General features: G+C 47.9%; 1 protein-coding gene across 2 annotated transcripts in view; it reads left to right on the top strand.

Annotated features, from left to right (window-relative positions):
* Nucleotides 1-457: 457 nt before the first annotated feature.
* ZNF469 (zinc finger protein 469) overlaps nucleotides 458-8,698 on the top strand; it is a 211,933-nt gene continuing 203,692 nt past the window's right edge. For both annotated transcript variants that reach the window (XM_086945821.1, XM_086945820.1), the window contains exon 1: nucleotides 458-694. The gene's annotated coding sequence lies outside the window, so the exon portion shown is untranslated. The remainder of the gene's footprint in view (nucleotides 695-8,698) is intronic.

Raw genomic sequence — 8,698 nt, 5'->3', positions numbered from 1 at the left:
AAGGAGGCAGGCGAGTCTACAGGGCAGTAACAGGGAACCTAATGGATGGACCCGAAAGCAGTGGTATGAGGAGGGGACGAAGGCTAAGAAGGGGCGTCCCTGGTGCCATTGTGGGCGCCTTCCTCAGGGTGTGGGGCAGCATTCTTGGTACAGTCTGGAGCCTGGAGGTCGTGCTACAGCCAGCGGCAGGCTGTGAGCGCCTGGTGGTGCCTGAGGCACGCCAGAGGCACTGCACATTCTGCAGTCGCCAAAGTTGTGAATAAGTTTACTATTGGGCGTGTCAATCCTGTTGGGCGTGGCTTAGTGGCTACTCATTCCCTTAATGGGCGTGTTCTTCAGCCATAGGTGGGCGTGTCTAAACTGTATTTGGAGGAATTGGAGTTAAGCCCCGCCTACTTATGAATGGGCGGGACAGACGGCGGTGGGTGTCTCCCTGTCTCGTGCCGCTCCCCTCGGGCTCGTGCCGGCCCGTCTTCGCTGCCGGCCGCGCGCTGGGCCCGCCCCCTGCCGGCTGCTGTCACCGGGGCTGAGCTCAGTATGTGCGGCTCTGCTGTCTCCAGAGTGGAGCTGCGCCCGAGCCCCGGAGCCGGCCCGAGCCGAGGCATCACGCGGGAGTACCGGCAGCAGGAGCAGCGCGGACCCAGCCACTCACAAGGGCCGTCCGGGCAGGATGAGGCAGGACAGCGGGGAGAAGGTAAGAAAACCTTACTGCCTGGCACTGTAATGTATGACTGAAGCTCTCACTGCCTGGAGGCAGACCATTGAGGAGCACATTGCAAAGATGTGGGATACTGTACTGCAGGGTCACCATGCACGGTCATTGACACGGAACTGATGGTTGGCATTGCTGCATGCCCAGATGCTGTGATCAATGAAAATACAGAACCAGATCAAACTTCGCGCACACACCGCACTGCATGACACTGCACTGGTGCATGGCATAACACTTCTAGATCAGACTGTATGGATGCATGACAGCACTTTGACAGTAATCTTTGACAATGCATTGTCACTTGCACACATGAGATATTACACTGCTTAAATACGCTGTGCTGTCATAATACCGCCTTTCATGCTTAAGATCACACGTTTGTGTTGTATGATGCTGCGCTCTTGTATGGCACGGTGAGATCAACGCTGATTTCTGAGGCCTCGTTGGCCAGTCGCACAGCACCGATGCACAGTCCTGTCACACTGCACAGATCGTTAATTTTGCACCACCAGGTCACATTGCTGTGGCACTGCACTATACTAGACCAGTATACCCCCTGGCCAATTTACAATGCTGCATGACTCTGCCTTGTCCAGTACTGACTGTACCTGTCCATAACGCTGCTCTGCTAGATCACACTGCACTGATCGGGCTAAGATGCTGTGGCCCAGAGTCCACCTACACTAGTGCATGGCATTGCAATTCTAGGCCACGCCCAACGGATCTGAAAACTGCACTGATGGATGGCACTGCACTGAGAAATCACGCGTCACTGGTGCAGCAGGGCAGTGCCTTGCCATATTGCCCCCCGTTGATGTGTAGTCTTGCCGCCCACGCTGCACTCGCGAATGCTACTGCACTGACAGAACGCACCGCACTGATTCGTCATTCTGCACTGTCACATATCACTGGACATTGTGACCCCGCACGACCAAGTTACTATTTTAGATATGTGTTTTTGTTTAGCAAACCAATGTGAGCATTAGTTTGTCTGCAGATGTACGTACCGTGATCTTCCTGACACTGCACAACTGATTTACAGTGCAAAACTCTATTACTCTCCAGTGGCACATTACATGTCAGTGTCAACTCGTACTGGACTTTTGTTTTCCCATCAGACACCCCAAGGAGAGCTTTCTGTACTGAAGTATGCCCCAGGGGTTCATACCACTGCAAGCGAGCCTTCTCAAAGTGCATGCAACTGACCGAGTCACGCCGCTGCCAGCGAAGCCAGCACTGATACAGAGCAGTGCACATAGCTCACTGCACTGTCAGAACGAGCGAGGAAGAGCTAATTGCTCAGAAATATGTAATGCACATCAGTGCGCTGAGTCTAGCCAGTGTGCGTAGCGCTGTCAGTCCATGCGTGCAGCGACATGCAGCGGTTGCACTGAGAGTCAGACTGACAGTGCAATGCAGTGGCGAACTTCGGCTCAGTGGGGGTTACTGCACACACTGACAGCTCTCGTCGTGCCTCTGATGCATATCACAGGCCACACTTCAAGAACTCGAGTGGGGCCATCTCAGCTGCACTACTGTATGTATCTGCACACGGGTGCGCGTGCACTGCACTACTGTGCGCCGCTGCCAGCTAACTGACGCGTAAAGACCGCTGCACACACGCGTTGTGCCGGTCCCTGCAGTGTGTGATCGAGTGATGTGTACTTCAGATGTTTATTCTCGTCCACAAGCACTTCCTGCAGATTGTTTAAATTAACATCCAGGCGGTGGAGCTGCGAGAAAACGTATGCCCGGCCGGCTCCAGGGCAATATATCTTAGTGAGCTGTACATTGATAGATAAACACACAGTGTTTTCATAATACTGGTAGGCGCGCGTATGTGTATTTGCATTCAGTCACCCACTGCCCACATGTGCTACGAGGCTGCGCTTGCTGAGTATGCGCGCTATACTAATACTACAGACACAGAATACGGCATCTGCAGCGATGACGAACCGATTAGATTATCTGCGAGTATTTAAAGTTTTTATTGAGTCATTTTAAAGCGCCTAGTATTTCCAGCGTTGAAACATCTGGAGAGGGTGACTTGTTGGACGTGAGCGCGAGCTCAAATCGTCATGGTTTTCAGGGGGAGTGGTCTTTGCTCATTTCATTCTTAAAGTTGCTCGCTCGTGCGCTCCTAGAAGCTAAGTGCTTAATGCCTTACTGCATTACAGATTCCCCAGTGTTACCTAGACCGGAGGGCGTCGGCCGCAGACCTCTAGATACGCTTGTTAGTTACACTGTGCTTACAGCATGACGTCATGGCATGACGTCGTTGTGGAAAGGTCACTGGGGATTTTCACCTCAACCCCTGTGTTTTATATCTGCGTCTCAGACCACCAGGGGGAATGTGAACTTGCACGTTCCTCATTTATAGCTGGCCTGTGGCTCCAGGGCATAGTCCCGTGCCCTATTGGTTGTAGCTCTAGTGCTTAGAAGCCCCGAGTAGAATGCACTACATGACCATCCCCTGTGCTATTGATGCTCAATTGTTGTCTGGGGGAATGTCTTAGAGGTCGAATTGGGGCTCCTTTCTTGAGTATTCATTATACCCAAAGCGCTTAGAAGCTCTGCATATTCGGCTTTATAAGTGCCAACGCGTTGTTCTCCGGCATGCTGTTTTCTAGTTTTAAAACCCCTGGACATGCACAGCTTTTTACCCGTCTTCGTCCGAGAGACAAAGAGTTAATACACATTTTTTGTCATCTGTATAAAATATGAACTCCAGGAAAGATCTGCTCATCAGCTGTGCAGAGAGCCTTTGATGTCTGCGCTTGAAGTTCTCTCCTCCTCCTTCCCTCCGCTTGCTACCTCCGAGCGGAGCCTCCCCTCCTGGCTCCGGGAAGGGGGCTGTACTCTCCGGGTACCCTTCTCCTCGCAGAGGCGTTCTCCAGAGATCGCGCTGGTGCCAGAGTGCTACTAGCCTGCATGGAAATCTGGAGATTTCACGGCAGGCCGGTGGCTCCCAGAGGCAGGTAGGGCTGGGGCAGGGACAGTTGCTTGACAGCCGGAGCCCGACGTGTGACTGACGCTGCTTCAGCTCTCACTGCCTGCCAGATGTTATGAAATCTTACTAACCCTCCATAGCTCGCCTCCCAGCACTGCTGTGCCCCCCTTTAACAAGCAAGAGGGTTACGAGCGAAGCCCGAGCCCTGCGTCATCACCGGGGACACCTTAGTGAGGCCAGCAGCAGTGCATTATGGGCTGTTTTGACTGCTTTGCTCAACACCATTCAGTGTATTTTTAGCGCTGCATTGCAACTGAAGTTTTTAGGGGAATTTCTGTGGATTTGTACAGCAAGCATCCTTGTCTGTTCTTGGCACTGAACCGTCATTTCCGTGTGTATTATGTTTTGGAGATTTATAATGATATACTCTGCCCACTGGGTAAAGCAGGAAACCATTGTGAATGCCCTTGGTTATACCCTGCAGAGACCCCATACTTCCGGAATGTGCTGCGCGTTATTTTATTTCGTATTTTTTTCATTGTTGGTCAGTTGTAGAACGATTGAGAACTGTCTCGAAAAACCTTTTTTGGTTCTTGAACCTATCTTGCTAATTCAAACGTTTGTACTTGCAGATGAAGAAAAGATCCCCCCTTTCTCGGGGCCCCCTGTGGCCCCTGGTGCTCAGGGGTGCCCCCAGTGGTCTCCACGTTTTTTTCCTCCGATGCCAGGATAACATTTGCCATCCATGGAATCCAATCACAGTGCGGCGCTTCTCGAACTTTTCCCAAAGCCCTGGGCAACCGGAAGAACACCTGTGTTAGCCACTCACCTTAGATTTTTTTATTCAAATGTAGTTCTCAACCCCATTTTTTCCATCCTATGTAAAAAGGTTAACCTCTGGAAGCCCAATCCACACTTTGTTGTAACACAAAGTTCTGGAAAACTACAAAAAAATTAATATCTCACCACAACAAACATTGGTAAAAACATTAGGTCTGCAACTGTCTGCCTTATGAAGTATTGTTTTGTCATGGTTTTGTAAAACATTATTGTTAAGAAAGCTGCCAGGCCCACGCCAGTAAAACAAAAACACTGGCTGCAAGTCAAAATATTGTTGCCAGAGCAATCTCTGGTATTCAAGGGAACTCGTTTGTGTGTGGATGTGCTGCTTGTGAAAGAACAGAATGCAGACACTAACATTGAACAACCATTTGCAATGCGATCGGTCTCGCCTTTGGGACCGTATATTTTTTTAGCTATGCAGCACATTAACCTGGGTGCTGAAACATATACTGTTCTTTAACATGGAGGGAAAGAAAGCACTAAACTGTGTGGCACTCCAGGTATGGGAACACATGGAGAGAAATATTGCCTTTCAGCGGGAAATGGTATAGTCCAAAGTTCTGTTTTAATATAAAATCAGGGCCTTCTGTGGTCATATCACTGAAAATACAAGATTTGACAAAAATATTATTGTCTACGGATGCTCATGGAAGACAATTTCTATGGACAGGAACCTAGAGAATGCTAAAGTGATTCTGGTATTTTACTGACCTCTGCTGTTCGTTTTCTATCAAGAAAGTTAAAAAGAGGCAGTTGCCAGAACAATAAAAAAAAGAAAGTCCCTCAGCAGAAATCAATTCTGGTATTTTACTGATCTCTACTAGTCGTTTTCTAGCAAGACAGTTAAATAGAGGCAGTTGAACAGAAAAAAAGTCCCGAAGCGGAAGCAGACAAGTCCTAGGGCTGATCTCCAGAGCCCACAAAGTACGTACACATATAAGTATGTACTAAAGTATATACAAGAGGTCTTGAATTCTCGGCCTAAAAAAAACAGTGAGGGAAGAGGGTTGCTCCGCTGCCCCAACTGCATGCTGTAGAGGGTGGAATTAAAGTGTAAATGACACAACAACAAACCAGGGCTGGCTAAAAGCCCTTGAAAGTAAATTATAGCTATAATTTTAGTAACATCAAGATGTCTTGGCCAATGCCAGAACTAAATATGAGCATATTCAAAGTATATTTCACCGTACATGCCAAAGTTCGTGCATTTCTGCTGCAGTAGAATGCAAACATTTCTGTGGTCATCAAAATGGAAAATGCTACTGTTCGGTCCCACCAAATAACTTTGCCGATTGGATTAATAGGCACAGAATTCGAAATAAAGAGCCTGAGCTGGGCATATCAAAAGCACGTGCCACATTTCCTGCAGTCGTTCAACAGCAATACAGTCCTAGGCAAATCAAAAGTAATTTGTTTTTAAAAGTCTCACTTATCCATAACTGAAAGGGACTATTGTTAAAGTATGTCAGATCTGGTTGTTGAATCAACTTCCGGGTTGGTAAGATAGTTCTATCAATGGGTTGAGAGTCTAATAAAAACGATCTGTGTGAAAGACATTTCTGCCTTTCATCTATTTACATCAATAACATAAGTGCCTTAGAGGCGGGGAATGATAACACCCAGTGTTAAAGTGCTATATAAACAGACATAAACACATCAGTGCCCATCCCCTTTAAGCATGCATTTTCACCCCAGCCTGGCACAGTACCGGGCTAGATAATGTGTGTATTTTTCACTATAATCTTTGAAGAAGTCCTTAATTCATCCTCTTTCCAGCTATTGGTTTTGATGAGATTTAATTTAAATTATTCATGGTATTTGTTGAACTATTGCTGGGGCTGTTTTTCAGGGAGTATTAAATATTCGTGTACAGTCCACAAAGAAGCCGAACCACCTCTAGCTGTGTGTGTGACTTCCATGTTCAGATTTAGTGTTGGTGAAAAGTTTTGAGCGGACAGCACCTAGGTCTTTACACTTTACTAGGCTTCACTCTTCTTCTTATACTACCCACTAGTGTATATCCGTCATACTAGGGAAGTGAAATTGTTTTTTTACAATTCTGCGCCCATACCATCTTTGATGTCTCTGCTGAAACTGCCACAGAGAATTCCAGCTTTTAAGTTCAGTTCTAAATAGTGGACCAGTTAAAATGTGTTGATAGGTCATGAGGGTTTCATGATGTTTTTTACTCATAAAAAGTATGTTCATAACAAGTCAGCTTCCACATGTTTTGCAGTGGGTTTCACAATTATGGTTTCTCTTCCAACACAATAATATACAATGTGCAGGCGTAATAAAATGAAAGCAGGTGGCAAAGAATAGGCAGAATGACTGACTGCTGATGTGGAATCAGGGAGATGACTGGCAATAATGGGCCTGTGCACACGTCCTGCAAGCTTGCAGCCTTGCTGATGCAGGTGGACGCAGATGCGGCCAGGCCAGCAGGCAGAGTGTTAATGGACTAAACAGGACGGTGCCTCCAAACGGCTGATGGAGAAATAAAGCACTGGTGCCACAAAGACTCCATGTCAGGTGCAATGTGGATCCCTCTAACCTAACTCCTTGGATTGAGAGATTATCATTGTGTATCAAGAGAATGACAACTGTGCTTCAGATATTCCCATCTTTTACCCGAGTGCCACCTATTTTGCATTGGAGTGCTGGGCCTGCCATCTTGTAATGGCCAAGCCTGCCTTCTAGTCCCTGCTTTGAAGTCTGGCCTGTCTGGCTTAGAGGCAACCAGCCTCATTGTTTCCCAAACAACATAACTATACACATGTAGGCCGTGGGAGTGAAAATAAATGTGGCCCAATAACACATTATTTAGAGCAACTGAACTAATAATCACATATTCACACATTTAGTGCAGAGTTCAAATTTAAGTTAATTGAGAAAAACGTTTTACTGCCTCTGAGATTGTTTGTAATAATTACGTTACGCATTGAAACAAGCAGGGCACGAGTCGGGGTACCACGCGGGTGGACGGCATCCCCCCACTTATTTTCGAGGTTTTTCCAGGGTGGATGCCGTCCACCCTGCTCAATCAAAACGCCGTCCACCATTTTGAAATCGGAAGTTTCTCGGACTGCCGCAGGACACCACGCCGGTCAACGCAAGCAGCAGGTTTCTAAATGTAAAAACACCTCGCGACACCTGAACATTTGAATTTGTAAATATCAATGTGTGTAATTGGTAAGAAGATCCATTGAGTTTGATGCCCTGTAGTGAGCAAACGGTGGGCGTGTAATTAAAAAGAAGAAACTCCCTTTCTGGAAAACATGAAAACCCAAGCGTGCAAGCAGCTAGCGCTTCCCGGACGGCTCCCGGGGAGCACGTGCCTCCCTCCTGGAGCCGGCGCGAGGCGAGCAGCTTACCTGGTCGATGTTCTTCCAGAAGTCGGAGGTGTGAGTGGCATTGTCCGGCTGGTCCCAGAGGGTGTAGTTCAGGAACCCCGGCTCCGAGGCATTGTTGCTGTTGCCCATCTCACCCCCTGCCCCAGTGACGCCCAGATAGGCAGGCGGCAGCGGGCATCAATGGCCATGCAGGGGCCCAGGCAGCTCCATTGGCACAGGAGGCAGTACGAGACCCAGCACCGCCGCCATGAAGGGTGAAGGACGCTTCAAACTAAGAATGTGTCGTGTATTGTCGGTAGAAATCTTGATTTGCTTCCGTGTAACGAGAAAAGCAGCTGGTTCCTAGATAATTAAACGTGTGTTCTGGGGTGTATACAATCAGCCCAATAGGCAAATCATGTGCCGACTGACCAAACAAAACTCTTTACTAAGGGCCTGTACAGTACACACTGTTCACAATGCTTTTGCTGAAACTGAACCGTACTCGTGAAAAACAAACAGCTCCCGTTGCCAGGGTACCCAATAGACGCCGAGATCTTCAACCAATGGATGGACGCCGTCCCCCCTGTGCAAAAGCGCTACACCAACTATTAAACACATACCTATTTTAACAGGTTTTTTCCTTTTCGTGACGTCACTTCCGGTCGTGACGTCACTTCACGTATTTGAGCGTCCCCCCACTTCTAGGTTTTTGCCTTTCGTGACGTCACTTCCGGTCGTGACGTCACTTCCTGTCTGTGAGCGTCCCCCCACTTCTTTATTTAGGACTTGTGCCCTGGAAACAAGGCTACTAATAGTCAAAATATCTCATCCATGTGATTTTACAGTACTGCACAAATG

This window comes from Lissotriton vulgaris, chromosome 12 (assembly GCF_964263255.1).
Source record: "Lissotriton vulgaris chromosome 12, aLisVul1.2, whole genome shotgun sequence".
Lineage (NCBI taxonomy): Eukaryota > Metazoa > Chordata > Amphibia > Caudata > Salamandridae > Lissotriton > Lissotriton vulgaris.
Note: the sequence above shows the minus strand (reverse complement) of the source record. Positions and strands in the feature narration are given on the sequence as shown.